Raw genomic sequence first — 15,231 nt, forward strand, 5'->3', positions numbered from 1 at the left:
TACTGGACTTAATTCTTACAAACAGAGAAGATGTGATAGAGGGAGTTGAAACCAAAGGAACCTTGGGTGAGAGTGATCATGTCTTACTAGAGTTCAACATAACACAAATACAAGCAATAGAACATAATGTTACCAGAGTCCTAGATTTTAAAAGATTTTAAATTTTAACAAACTGAGAGAGAACTTGGGAAAGATTCCTTAGATGAAAATTCTAAAGGGGAAAACAACTCAAGAAGCTTGGGAAACTCTGAGAAATATGATCATGAAAGCTGCTTGGGCTAGATGACCTACAAGGTCCCTTGCAACTCTGTTAATCTGAAATCAGAAAAAGGAGGCTGCAGAAGTGGCTGATTAAAGTTCCATATGATCAGCCAACAGAGTTTTGAAGCTCAGATCAACAGCCCCATTTTATAAACCATGAACCAAGAAAGAAGAGAGTGAATGATTGAAATATACTGAGACTCCAGTTACTTAATATCTACAAAAGGGTTACGTACGTATGCATACTGTATGTGTATGAATTTACAGTATTTATATACTACCAACTTAAGTAAAGTTTACAAAAATATGGATATTTCCTTTTCTTCTCCTATTTTCCCATCCCAATAATATTCCTTCCATTTAAAATCATTTCAAAATGAAAATGTTTCAGAAGGATTGCATCTGATGTCCTTTTCCTGTTATTGCTCCAGTTTGGTAAAAATTTGAGAAAACCACTAGGTTTTAGGAAGGGAGCCTTGGTTCTGCAAAGTCCGGGTGAAAAGAATCCTTGGAAGGAAAAGGGAATGGTGGGCTGGGATGGGCTTTCTTAGAAAAGAGCAACGGTGAGAGAAACAGGTTGTGTAGGGCCTGTCTGTGGGAAGGCTGCACACACCCTTCAGAAACAGAAGTCCAGCCCTGCAAACCCATGCATGGGAGTGAGCAACCTCTCTATCTCTCTGCTCTGAGAGTTTAAAGAAAGCTGCATCGTATACATCACAGGTGTCCAACTTGGCAACTTTAAGATGTGTGGACTGAATTCCCAGAATTCAGAGATCAACCATGCTGCCTGGCTGGGGAATTCTGGGAATTGATGTCAACAGGTCTCACAGTTGCCAAGGTTGAAGACTCCTACATCCTTCTGGTGGAGAAACAATGAAATGACCCCCTTGGGCAGCAGGAGGCGGTGAAAGCCAACTAAGGGATGATGGCCAGTCAGATGGCAGGTCTAGGAGCCCTTACACAGATGGGAGTACTTACGAGCAGCCAGACAGCGGTCACCAATACATCTGTGCTTTTCTTGAGGCCTGTGTTGGAGTGGAGAAGACAGAAAAATGGCCAGGAAGAGGAAGCAGAGAAGAAGCAAGGGAGTCCTATTCCTCCCTTGTTGGAGGAATCTGTGCGGAAGAGTCCCTTTTCTAAGGCCCCAAGAGTGGTCTGGAAGAGGGTCTCCTATGCAGAAGAATCAAAGCCCTTTGGAACCAAGAGCCAGAAGCTGCCAGACAACCTTCTGCCAGAGGGAAGAGAGCGAAGACATGGAGCTGCCTTCTTCTCTTTTAATCCTGGGATGAATGTAGTTATCCAAGGGTGATAAATATAAACAAGTATCTGGAGCTTCACTTTCCTCAGGAGGGCAAATACGAATTAACATTGTAGATAATTCCCATTTTCTAATGGCATCGCACGCATGTTTCTTTTCCTTCTCCTGCTTCAACCTCTCTGGAACGGAAGTGACACTGCTATCTTCTATCCAGCAGGGAAACATTTGCATTCATACTTTGCAATCACAATCATCTGAAATCTGCAGGGATTTCCGCCAAAAAAAAAACCAATGTTTTGAACATGCACAGAATGATGGATAGTGCACTTTGTCAGAGTCCATAAAGATTTCCGTGCCTCAGTCTGTTTCCCACAGATACAGGATTGTTCTGTTAGGCATGCTTGCATGGTTCCTGTGCCCAGCTGAAGGAAATGCCCTCTTGGGTAAGAAATGGGTTTGTGCAATTGCCCTGCACTAGTAAGGCACTTTGATGTCAGCAATGTGCAATGCAGCAGTTTCATGATTTCCTGTGACACAGAACAGCTACCTCAGAGTGTACTGCAGGAGACAGTGCTGGGGCTGCAACCTTACATGCGCACCCCTGTGGAAGGTTTTATTTGGAGATGCCAGTAATATATGGATTTGCTGCTCCAACTAATTCTGTGTCTGTACTTATTCTGTGCGTATTTTCTTGTTCAACCATCAAGTTTCAGAAAAGATTCTTACTATTGCCCTATGACGCTGGCGGAGCTGAAATAGCCACTGTGAACTGTGGACAGAGATTAGTGAAGAATTATAATTGGACTTGGCAAGAATCCAAAGGCTGGTTTGGGAAATTATTCTAAGAATGCTGTAAAATTGCCGTTTCAGTGATATGTACAAGTGTACCGAACTTCTGTACCTTCTGTGGAGGCCCATGGGTAAGGTGAGCAGACGTCCCGCTTTTGGCGGGACAGTCCCGCTTTTGGCGGGACAGTCCTGCTTTTGAAATATTTGTCCCGCGTCGTTTCAAAAAAGTCCCAATTTTTCAGTTGGCCACGTACGTGGCAAAAAAACACCACGCAGCAGTTTACAATTGCCATGCAATGCTTTCTACTGTCACAGGCTCCGGAAGCTGGGGAGGTCCTTTGCAGGCGGCTAGAACTGGCCGCCTGCAAAGGATCTTCCCGGACTTGTTTTGATGAGCGTGGGGCGACTGACGGTAGTTTGCACTGCCCGTGCCCGCCCGTGGCAGCAGCGCCTCCCGCTTCGCTTGGAGCACTTGAGCTGGGCACTGCGTTACCCCTGCTGCCACCACCTCCTCCTCCACCGTGCTTTTTTTCCTGCTCCCGCCCCTTCCGCTGCCTTCCTACTGGCTCCCGCGGCCTCATGGCTCCTCAAAAGCACAGGAGGAGGAGGCGGCTGCAGCAGGGGTAATGTGGTGCCCAACTCAGGTGCTCCAAGGGAGGGGGAGGGGGTGCCGCCGCTGCCACGGGCGTGGGCGCCAGCGGGAGCTTTGGCGGCTTCATCTCAGCCACAGTGGCAAATGTGGTAGTTCTATTGGAGGAGGAGGCGGCATATAGACTAAATTTTCAATCAAGACCCCCACCCCGGTCAATGGTGTCCTGTTTTACCAATATTAAAATCTGGTCACTTTACCCATGGGGAACTAAGTTATGGGGATGGGGGGTCCAAACCTTGACTACATCTTAAAACACGATCAACGGCAACTGTTTGTGTCTGATTTAACAGCGGCTGTGATGTTGCTGCAGCAGAAGAGGCCAATGCCACATTAGCCAGGCACGAGGCCCTGGTGGAAGGAGGTGAGATTCAATATTCTCAGAGTGGCTTCATGGGGACGACGAGAGCTGTGCCCCCTTCTTTGTTCCGCATGTATCTTTGCATAGGTCTGAAAAGTCCTTCCTCAGCACAGCTTTCACTGCACACTTCCCTGTGTAGCCCTCCCCCTGAGAAGGGAAGCTATGGGCGGGAGGGAAGGTTCTGCCACAAACGTCTCCCCTCCATTCCCAGATTATGCCTGTTGCTTCACCCACTGCCGAAAACACAGTGAACCCTTCCAATTTCTCTTCCAATGCTTCCAGAGGCAAGTGGGAATGAAGCAATCAACCAGAAAGACCTTTCTGACTTGAACCTCCTCACTGAAGCCAGAAGAGGAAGCCAGGAGGGGCATCCTGAGCTCCGAGAAATCTCTAGGCTTGATCCCAGCTCACCACCTGCGGCTTTGCCAGTCCGGGCTCTGAATCGGCTCTTCTGGGAAATCAGGCGTGGTGCCAGAGACTGGCTAAGGAGCTGCCCTTTGGCTTCTCCTTGGACCTTGAATGTATAACAATGGAGGGATTTTGCTTTCCTCCTGGACAGGGAAGGCAGCCAAACACTAATGGGCCTCTCCTGCTCTCCTCTTCCTGCTTTCCCTCCAGGGCGCAGGCAGGTTTGGCCAGGCCATTCAGCAAGGCCTCCTGGGGATCCTGGTCCTCCACCACCTGCAAGGAACCCCCTTTCATCAACTGCCCCCCCGCAGCCCTCACTTGGCCACTCTCGTGGCACGACAAAACCGCGGTCCACTAAAGCGCGCCCGATTAAAGCGCGTCTCTGACGTCATCAGCAGCGCGACAAAAAACACCGCGGAGAAAAAAGGGCGCTTTAAAAAGCGCTTTTAAAGCAAGCCGATTCACGTAAAGGTAAGGGTTAGGGTTAGGGTTAGGGTTAGGTTAAGGGTTAGGGTTAGGTTTAGGGTTAGGTTAAGCGTTAGGGTTAGGTTTAGGGTTAGGTTAAGGGTTAGCGTTAGGTTTAGCGTTAGGTTAAGGGTTAGGTTTAGGGTTAGGTTTAGGGTTAGGTTAAGGGTTAGGTTTAGGGTTAGGTTTGGGGGGGTTAGGGTAAGGTTTTCGCGTTAATTTTAACTTTACCACTCACAGCGTGATGTTTTCGTCGCGCTGTGGCGATGTTTTTGTCGCGCTGTGATGACGTCAGGTACGCGCTTTCGTCGAGCGCGCTTTAGTCTACCGCGGTTTTGTGGTGGAACCGGCCACTCTTCCTGGTGCAGGAACGCTTTGGGCAAGCGAACCCCCTGGCTACCTTCAGGCAATTTTAATCCGCAAAGTGGCAGCTGAAACTATGAAATATGATCTCAGCCAACCTTTCTGCGGCAAGCAGAAAATAAAATATGCCTTTCCTCGTCTTGCTGGAGCAAAACTAAAAATATTTATATTATCTTTTTTATAATGCAACTAAATCGGGGGTCCTCAAACTACGGCGCCCAGGACAGATACGTGCAATGAATGTTTGTGTTGCTGCAGAGTCTCCTGTTGGGGCCCTGATCAAGTTGGCCATGCCCATCCATTCATATGACCATCTAGCCACACCCACACAGCCGGTCATTAGGCAGATCACATTAGTGGGCTGCAGGATTTAAAATTATGAATTTAGTGGTCCCTGAGGTCCAAAAGGTTGGTGACCCCTGGACTAAAAGACCTCCAAGGTCCCTTCTAATTCTCTTATTCTATATTATTTTAACAAATAGCAGACAATACTGAAAAAATGAGATGGGTGCTGTGTTTGTTTTTCATGTTTTTTCCCTCCCAGCCTTAATGTTTCTATAAGTTTAAATGAGTTACCCATTCATTTAGCAGAAAGGCAGTCAATGACCTGGAAAAGCTTCTGCTGCTGGGAGGGGCAAACAGCTGTTTTGTTGGTTTTGCCCTGACTGCATCTCCCTCCATCTCCCAGGGTGGGTTTCTCAAGAGTAAGGGGAGCCATGCTGCTTCCTCTTTTGGCCCAGGGCTTCACAGCACTGCCCAGTTCCTCCTGGCAATTTCTCACCTGGCAGACCCCTGCCCACCTCCCCAAGGTAGTCTTTCTCTGGAAAGGAGCCCACATACCACTAGGGACCCCTTGCCCTTCTTCTTCTGGCTGGGAAAGGCTGATCCCAGCCAGGAGTTTGGTTGGCAGCATGCCAGAGGTGGGGGAGTAGGCAGGGTGGAGGGGCAGAAAGAGCAGAAGCAAAGCTTGAAGCCAGAGAAATGTACCCTTTTCCAGGCAAACGTAGAAATGTTTCTCTGAGGCCCCCAGTCGACCTCAGAGGCAGCTCTTCTAGAGGATGAGTCCTGGCCATCAGCCTGGAAGCAACCGCTTCACTCCTGTTGTGTCCCCGTAAGGATGTCAGAGGTCAGGATGGTGCCTTTGGCAGGGTTGGTGAGAGCCACTTGCACAGAAGCTCCTGAGAAGACATTGTAGGCCTCCTTGAAGTGAACTCTCTCTCTGGGTGGGTCTTTGTTTCTTCTTTCTTTTCTCTCTCTCTCTCTCTCTCTTACCTTCTTTTGCCTGTGTGCCTTTGAGTCAGTCTCAACTCCTGGCGACCACCTGAACCAGTTCCTGCAGTTTCTTGGCAAGGTTTTTGGCTTTCCGTTGCTTGCTTTCTAGGGCTGGAAGATTGTGACTGGCTTTGTGCCTCAAGACTAGAACCCAGTCTCCCAATTTCTAGCCTGTTGCCTAACCACGATGACAAGCTAGCTCTCATTAAAGCTGCCCAATTTTTTTCTTCCGTTTCCTCCTGTCCAATTCTCTTGTCTACTCTTCCTTGACGATGTTTTTCAGAAGGATGTCATTGAGTGCTTCCTAGGGCTGAGAGCCAGGATTGGCCCAAGTGTCTTCATCACCCCCTCACCCTAGTTCTCCCTTTGCCTGAGCCGGTTTCCTTCAGAAATGATTGGTTTTTATGGTCACTTTTATGATGGCCTTTTCATGGCTTCAGTGTGCAAAGTATCTTTCAGAGTAGTGTTCCTATCTGTTTATGAAATGCTGTTGGCATGAGTAGCATAGAAATTAGCACTGGGCATTATCAGTTTGGTGAAAATGATTAGATAAGACTATGAAAGGGACACACTGATAACAAGGAGCGGATGATTAATGAAAGAGCAAAGTGTGGGGAGGCAGAGGGCGATCTCTGCTCCCTCCCCACTTCTGTGGGGCGATGGGCAGAAAGAAGTGCTGACTTTTCCCTTTCGAGAAGGACATCAGATGCGCGGGCCCGCACTCACCTCCCCCCCACCCTGCAGAAAGAGGAACGAACGTGAAGGCTCCAACACGTCAGCAGTCGGGGGGGGGGCATTGCGGGCTTTTTATTCTCCCCTTTCCTGATCAGAGAGGAAACCCAGCAGCCTTAGGGCCGGAGTGGACAGGGAGGAGCCAGCTGGGAAGAAGGTCCCGGTGACACCCCACGCACAGCCCCCCCCCGCTCCCCGAAGCTCTCGAGCGGCTCGGCGTCAGAGCAGGAGGCATCTCTCTCTCTCTCTCTCTCTCTCACACACACACACACACACACACACACACACACACACACACGGGGGAGGAAGGGTTGAAAGGCGGCCGCGACCCTTGGGAAAGCCTTGGGAGGATCGACTGAGGCAACCTAATTTCCTGGAAGCCGCCTTGACTTCCCACCGGCAAATAGGCGGCAATGGACCTTTCCCAAATCAAGAAACAGAGCGCGGGGAGGGGGGGGTGTCAGGAACCTCGTTGGCCTCCCAATGGGATTTGGGGCAGAGTCGCCGGGAAAAGCCACGCGGGGCCCTCCCGAGCAAGATCGCGGCCCCCACTGGGCCCCGCCTGCGAGGTGGGGGAGTCCGCCACGCCCACCCGCGGCCCCTGGGGGAGGGCGGCTCCCCGGCCCACAGCCGCGCTCCCCGGAGAGGCCAAGCAAGGCGGCGGCGGTCACCGCGGCTGCTCGGACCGCCCGCGACGCCGGGATCCGGGTGGCCCTGCTCGCCCGACGGGGCCGGCTGATCCCTTCGGCGCCCTCCGCGCCTTCCTCTACCGGCCGCACGCGCCGACTCACCTGCTTGGCCCATGGCCGCCCTGCCGTCCACGCGGGCCCGGAGCCGCTCGACCTCGGCTGGCTGGCAAGCAGGACGGGGTCTGGGCGCGGGGCTCGGCGTGAGGGGCCCGAGCCGTGGCCGGCTGTGCGTCACCTCGCGGGGCGGGCTGGCCTCTCGCGGGGACTCCGGCCCGGCCGGACGCCACAGAGCCAGACTGGGCCCGCCTCCCCGTCAGCGGCCAGGCCGCCACATCTGGAAAGCATCTGCGGGCGCCCCGCCGCCCTTGGGAGGGAGGCCGGCCGGCTGCTTGCCAGGGGCGCGGGTGAAAGGGCGTCCGCGGCTGGAGGGCGAAGCGGGCGCTTCTCCACCGACGGGCCGCGCGGAAAATGCCTCGGGCCCCGCCTGGACGGTGGCAAAGAGCGACTCGGGTTGCCAAGGATTGAATCCGAATTGCTCTGCCTTGGAAGCAGCAGGAGGTTAAGGGGGGTGGGAGAGCAGGGTCTTTTCAAAAAGTGGGCAGGGCTTCCTCCTCCTCCTCCAGATGTTCATACTTCATCTACTTGCTTACAAGATTTATGTTCTGCCCTTGGGATGTTTCTTAAGTTTTGGCAGCTCCCAAGGACTGCAGTTGTTTGAGCCAAAGGCAGAGGAGCTGCCGATGATTTGGAGGCTGAGCAGAGCCTCTGAGCTGCAGGTGAGGGGCCTGCTCAGACCCAGCCTTCAGGGCACAAGGAGAGCAAGCAACTGGAAGTGGGACCAGACCTCTGCAAGCTCCGCCTGCCTGCCAGTGGAGAATGAAAGAGGCTGGGATTCCTAATGGTTCAAGGGCCCAACTGTAAAAGATCCTTCCAGCCAAGATGAGGGTCCACAGAGCCCCCCACCCCACCCTCATTGAAGACCATTGGAGCACAAGAAGCCAGAGCCTGGAATTCAACACACTGCCACAGTTGCACCCAGAAGGCAGCTCCACACACAAACACCCCAACAGGCTGTTCTGGGGACCTTCTACCGCTGCACACGCGGGAGAGAAGCTGCCTTGCCTCCAAGTGCCTTCAGGTGGAACAGAAGGCCAGCAGAAGCTGATAAAAACAGTTGCCCAGTTCCCTCCCTCCGAGTTGGCACTGCCATTTCCTTGCCTGGCACGGCCTGGCCCCTGGGAACAGATGGACAAAGACGACCCTGCTGTGTCCTCAAGGTGAGGGATGATGGGAAGAGTCAGTTGCCCAGCAACGCTGAGAATTGCTCCGCTGCCAGATTGTTTTATGGGCTCTCCAGAGGGGGCTCTGTACTCTTCCCTCAGAGTAAACTGGCTGTGGAGTAAAACAGAGCAGCTGCCTCCTACTCCTTGCAGAAGGTGGCACCTTCATTCCGCAAAACCGTGGTTGCTAGAGCCAGCTGTGCTCCGCTGCCTTCACCTTCCAACAGTTGATGCATTCAGAGAACCTATCCTAAGCCCAGAGCACCCCCCCCCCCGGCCCTTGATGATGTGCCAGGAGCTCAGCACTGCGGCAGATTGCAAAGGTCTCACCCAGCAGCTGCTAAGCTGACTGCACTTCCCTTTGGAGCCCCCCCAATCCTGCTCCCGCCCCCCATAGTACATTTTCAAAAGCGGAGCTCTGATAGCGAAACTCCCACCTGAGCCTTCAGGGTTACTGGAAAATCCCTCCACAGACCTCGGTCAGAGGGCAAACTGGACTTGCCCGATGGAGGAGACAGTTCCTCTGCCTTCCCTCTGTCCTCCGGTCCCAAATGCTCCTGGCAAGGAGTATCTTGTGGGTGCAGCCCTGGGCTGGCTCAACTGGTTTGGGCATTCAAGTTGTGGCTTTAGGGAAAGGATTATGATCAAGGAACCATGAAGTGGCCGATTGCTAAACCTCCTTCCCCTCCCTCCCTCCCGCCTCCTCAAGATGCACCTCCGGGGAACTCCAGGATTCCTCCATGACAGGAAATGGCTTTCCCTGTCTTCTGGAGGGCAGTGATGGTGGCTGAGGGCCGTTGGGTCTTCCGGGGTGCTTCTCCTGGGCTCCAACTTAAGGCCTTCCAGCCAAGCAATGGGGGAATCAGCTGGCCTGCTGGGGAATGTGCCAAGCTGAGGAAATGGTAAGGACCTTGAAGAAATGCCTCCAGTGTTCCCCGACCTTGCCGGCTTTGTGGACTGGTGGGAGGGAAGAGGAAATGGTTTCAATTGCAGGTGCAAGTGCTTACATGTTTTTTACAACAGCAAAATTTTAGAACACAAGTTTATGACTCAAATCAATTAAATGCCACAGGATAAGGTAAGAGTTTCTGTCATTTCCACATTAATACACAGCTTACAGCAACATTTTTTGGATACTTTGTAAAGAAGCCATCTCATTGGCAATCTACATATTACTGGATAGCGAACGCAGATCACATCGGTGGGTGACTTGGCACCCACCTTCCTAAAAGATCCTTCCAGCTGAAGTTATACAATAAAACAGAGAAGAATGATCCCCACAAATATAAACAATGCTAAATACAGGCCCCGGGCCCCAGTCCAAGTTAAACAATACCAGGAAGATCCGGCCAGTTGGATCATTTTCATATTTTGCTTTTTTTTTTCTAGCTGGAATAACTGGTCACATATAGTAGATTTAAAATCCTGTTGTTGCAAAAAATCCAATGTCAAGAGCAAATATTTTCATGTGAATTTCGATCAGCCTCCCTACTCTGAATGCAGTTTGGCTGCACATCCCCTCCAGAGGTTCGCACCAGTTCGCACCTATTCAGTAGAACCGGTTCCTCAAATCTACCGAACCGGTTAGAAGAGGTTCCACCAGTGGACCCGGAAAGCAGGCCACACCTACAGAAGAGGTTCCAAAAATTTTTGAAACCCACCACTGGTCCTTGGATATGATTATTCTACACTATCATGCTCATATTTATAAAACTCAGTGCCTCTGTGAAAGGTAAGGATGACGACTGTGTTTGTGGTGCAATCAGAACATTGCGTGTGTTGAAGTTGTTTTAACGCAAACCAAAGATGCCTTTTAAAAAACAAGTTTACATCATATTCTTATGCATGCCAGTGCTGTGTGTGAGGTAATTTAAGGTGGTTCTGACAAGTGTCATCGGCATCTTCATAACCGGTCACATGGGCGGCAAACCACTCCCATCCGATCACATGGGTGGCAAGCCACTCCCACAAAGGAGGCCACATCCATAGAGTAGGTTCGAACAATTTTTGAAACCCACCACTGATCCCCTCTATCCTTTTGAATAAAGATTCTTTTATTTGGCCTGAAGAAGCCGCATCTTGTCTCAGCACAGAATTGCTGGAGGGCGAAGGGTAAAACCTATAAATCTACATCATTTGAGTCAGAGAGCATCAAGAACTCCACAGTTCAACCCGGAGGTACAGAGAGCCTCTTCTCTTGGAAAGAGAAACTTCATCATGACGAAGAACTTGAAGGAACATCCTATAAAGTTGTTCTACTTTTCACTGTTCAGAAAGAAAGACGCAAAAGGAAGTCTGGTTTGGCCCTCCTGCTTGTCTCAATCTGATTGGTCGGTGTTCCTAAATGCTGAAGATGGCAAATGTACAATATATTCTGCTGAAGCTTACACAGAAGTAAAGCACTAGTCCCATTGTCTTTTCCTATGTTAGAGGCATAAAATATATTTCTCATTTAAAATTTGTCCAGCAAAATGGCAATCCAGAGCTCAAATCCTCCCTGCTCACCTGTGGGGCCTTTGCCCAGCAATCTATCTAGTATAGCCCATGGCTAACCTACTACAGTCCAAAAATTATAATTTGTCCAATGGCCACAATCTACCTGGTTTCTTAGATTCTCAATAAGGGTGGATTGACACAGGTTGACACCGTCCGTGCTCTGATTAGACTGGGTGTGATTACTAATTAATTAACCCCTATATAATCCACCTCCATGAGTGGTGGGTTATATGTGGTATCACCCAGTTTCCGACTCAGTCCACTCTGGTCATGTTATCCTTTCCATCTCTGATATATATATTGCTATGAACCTGATTAATTTGAATTTGCTGCTTTCATTGACTGTGAGTACTGCCAGATTCAGGGCTCTGAAATCTGATTGCCTGCAAGGCTGCTAATTGCAGGGACCCACAAAGTTAGGGCGCCCTGCGCTAGGGATGGGAGCTAATTCTTTCCCACATTGCTCAATTCGCCCCGACGACAAACAATTTGCTGCTGTGGAGATTATCAGTTGGTCTTACCTGAACTGCATGTCTTGAAGGTGGTGTGGGAGTAGTGACTTCCCACCCGCTAGGCGCCCCGCGCTAGGGGCCTGAACTAGTCCAGTTTGGTCAGTCAGGGACAGGGCAGGAAGGATGTGTGTGTGTGGTTTCTCTCCCTTCCTTTCCAGATTTCTCTGTTACAGACCATCAGTTAATCTGGGAGGTCAGGAGGAGGAGCGGAGGTGTGGCCTCAAGATTTACTTCAGTCTCCAGGGCAAAAGGACTGTTAATACCCAGTTGTGACTACCCCCCCCCCCGCCACCTTCGAGACATGCAGTTCAGGTAAGACCAACTGACATTCTCTTCTCCGGAAACTGGGTGGTACCACTAATGGAGGCGGGTTATATAGGGGTTAATTAATTAGTAATCAGACTCAGTCCAATCAGAGCATGGACGGTGTCAACCCATGAAATGGATGCTATCTCCACCCTATTAGAAGAGGTGTATCAGGTAAGTTACCAATGCCCTTTTTCATCCTTCATGGCTTGTGAAGACTATCCTGGTCAAGATAGTTATCTGGGTCCTTTCTGTAACCTTGGGTTCACTGGCGGGGGGGGGGGTGTCCCCTGCTACCTTGAAAAAAGCAGTGACACACCCTTCTCCACAAAAGGCCTTCTCTGGATCCAACTATACCACACAATTTTCATCCAGTCTCCAATCTTCATTTTTAGGGAAGACTATTGAAAAGATGGTGGGGTTGTAACTACAGAGGTTCCTGGGGAAGATCTTTATCTGGACTCCTTTTAGTTAAGGCACAGACACAATATGGAATTAGCATTGGTCATACTAGTTGATGCTCTCTGGTGGAGTTAGGGGGAGCAAGGATGGAGATACAACCAACATCCCTTTCAGTTGGGTTTCAGGCCTGGTTACGGCACGGAAACTGCTTTGGTCACGCTGATCGATGATCTCTGGCGGGCCAGGGATAGAGGACATTCCTCTATCCTAGTGCTTCTTGACCTCTCAGCGGCCTTTGATACCATCGACTATGGTATCCTTCTACGACGGTTACGGGAGGTGGGAGTGGAAGGCACCATCTTAAGGTGGTTCTCCTCCTACCTCTCGGACAGGTCGCAGTCGGTGTTGGTTGGGGGACAGAGATCGACCCCTAGGCCCCTCAAATATGGGGTACCGCAGGGTTCGGTCCTGTCCCCCCTCCTATTTAATATTTACATGAAGCCGCTGGGTGAGATCATACGCCAGCACGGGATCAAATATCATCAATATGCGGACGATACTCAATTGTATCTGTCCGCCCCGTGCCAACTCAGCGAAGCAGTGGAAGTGATGTGCCAGTGCCTGGAGGCTGTCAGGGTCTGGATGGGAGCGAACAAGCTTGCACTCAATCCAGACAAGACTGAGTGGCTATTGATGCTGCCTCCCAAGCATGGTCCAGACATTCCACCTCTTAGCCTGGGGGGTGAAATTATACACCCCTCAGAGAGGGCCCGCAATTTGGGTGTCCTCCTGGATCCACAGCTGACTTTAGAACACCATCTGTCAGCTGTGACCAGGGGGGCTTTTGCCCAGGTTCGCCTGGTGCACCAGTTGCGGCCCTACCTGGACCGGGATGCACTTCAAATGGTCACTCATGCCCTCGTCACCTCAAGACTGGATTACTGTAACACGCTCTACATGAGGCTGCCCCTGAAGAGTGTTCGAAGACTGCAGTTGGTCCAGAATGCAGCCGCGCGAGCAATATTGGGTGTACCTAGATACATCCATGTCACACCTATCCTCCGCGAGCTGCACTGGCTCCCCATTGGTCTCCGGACGCGCTTCAAAGTGCTAGTCATTATTTTTAAAGCCCTACATGGTTTAGGACCTGGCTACTGAGAGACCGCCTCCTGCCACTTACCTCCCAACAACCAATAAGATCACACAGATTGGGCCTCCTCCGGGTGCCGTCGACCGGACAATGCCGGCTGGCGGCCCCCCGGGGGAGGGCCTTCTCTGTAGCTGCGCTGGCCCTGTGGAACAATCTACCCGTAGAGATCCGGACCCTTACCAATCTCCCTGCCTTCCGTAAAGCCACCAAGACCTGGCTGTTCCGGCAGGCCTGGGGCTGTTGATTAATATCCAGCCCCAGTTAGACAGAATGAATGGTGTGTTAATTTTAATAATTGTATCTCTTATTTTAAATTTTTAAATGTTTTTGTCTTGCCTGTGAGCCGCCCAGAGTCCCAATCGGAGTGGGCGGCATACAAATTTTATTAAACTAAAACTGAAACTTGGATCTTTGTTCCTTCAGTGCTTTTCAATACCACTGACCACAGTCGCCTTCTGGCCCACTGGGGGATTGGGAGTGGTAGCCGCAGTGGTTCTTCTCCTTTCTCTGTGGTTGGGTCCAGTATGTGTTCTCACATGCACTCACACTCAAGGCCTCTGATGTGTGAGAAGCCTCGGAGCTCTACAGTCTGTCCCTTCCTGCTTACTCCTAAGGCTCCCGGGTAAAGCCACCTGTCAATTTGGGATCAGGGTCCTCTGAGCCTCTGGATCCCAGACTGACCAGGCAATGTTGTCAAAGTTTTGTCCAAGTATCTGGAGGCTGTGAGGGCTGGATAGGAAGGAACAGGCTTAAACAGTTGGGGTCTCAGCTCCTGCTCAAGGAGGCACTAGCAGCCACAGCTAAAAGCCTTCACACAAGTCCATCTTGTCTGCCAAGTGCACCCTGCCCAGGATCAACAGGCCCTTCAGGCAGTCCCCTATGAACCACCGCTATGGACTCTGCACGAGGAAAGCACGCAAAATATGCTGCTGGTCCCGAAGATGGTGCCCCAGGCAATCCTCAGGCAGAGGCTTTTGCTCCATGAACTGCAGTGGTTGCCAGGAGGCTTCCAGTTGTCCCGTAGATTGTCTTTAACATTGGCCATTAGTTCAAGAGCGGAGGTGGCACAGTGGTTAGGGTGCAGTACTGCAGGCCACTTCAGCTGACTGTTATCTGCAGTTCAGGGGTTCTAATCTCAACAGCTCAAGGTTGACTCAGCCTTCCATCCTTCTGAGGTGGGTGAAATGAGGACCCAGACTGTGGGGGCAATATGCTGACTCTGTAAACACTTAGAGAGGGCTGAAAGCCCTATGAAGCAGTATATAAGTCTAACTGCTATTGCTGTTGCTATAATGACCATTTGAAATTAAGATGGTGCTCTTCGAAGGGACTCATGAATCTGCCCAAAGTTACAGCCACTGCAGCATCCCCTCAGTCACCTGAACCAAATGCTGGCGTTTGGCAATCCACAGGCAATGGAAGGTTGTAGGAATAGGCAGCGGCCCCTCCACCTCCCTTCCTCCCTTTCCCACTCTGCTGGGTCCCTGCAGGCCTTGGGGCTGGTTCCCACCCTGCTAGGCCAGGAGTACCCAGTAAGGTCAGGCAGAGAGGTTGCCTTCTGTGTCCCTTCAATTAAACAGCCTCTTCCCTTGGGTCTCAGAAAGCAGGCCAACTCTGCCCCGGTGCCTGCCCCTAGAGCAGGCTCTCCCCAAGAAACACGGCCACGTTCCAAAGAGCTCTGAAAACCTGGCCTTCCCCCACCCGACATCGGTTAGGATGGGCAGTGGTCCTATGTGTTTGGCTGTCTTTTACCTATTCTGTTTCTTCTGGCTTTTGTATTGTTTTGTGTAATTGCTTGCACCCCCCATAGGAAAGAACATGTGCATCTCAAGGCTGAG

The 15,231-nt window shown here is 51.0% G+C and overlaps 1 protein-coding gene across 2 annotated transcripts in view; it reads right to left on the reverse strand.

Annotated features, from left to right (window-relative positions):
• ANPEP (alanyl aminopeptidase, membrane) overlaps positions 1-9,113 on the reverse strand; it is a 41,134-nt gene extending 32,021 nt beyond the window's left edge. Inside the window, exon 1 of one of the 2 annotated variants that reach the window (XM_014053777.2) lies at positions 8,965-9,113. The gene's annotated coding sequence lies outside the window, so the exon portion shown is untranslated. Of the gene's footprint in view, positions 1-7,349; positions 7,492-8,964 lie in introns of those variants that run through there. The other variant, XM_087704421.1, reaches the window with a different exon arrangement.
• Positions 9,114-15,231: the final 6,118 nt, after the last annotated feature.

The sequence above is a fragment of the Thamnophis sirtalis genome, unplaced genomic scaffold (assembly GCF_051295495.1).
Source record: "Thamnophis sirtalis isolate CommonGarterSnake01/CBP01778 unplaced genomic scaffold, rThaSir2_p1.2 scaffold_2, whole genome shotgun sequence".
Classification (NCBI taxonomy): domain Eukaryota; kingdom Metazoa; phylum Chordata; class Lepidosauria; order Squamata; family Natricidae; genus Thamnophis; species Thamnophis sirtalis.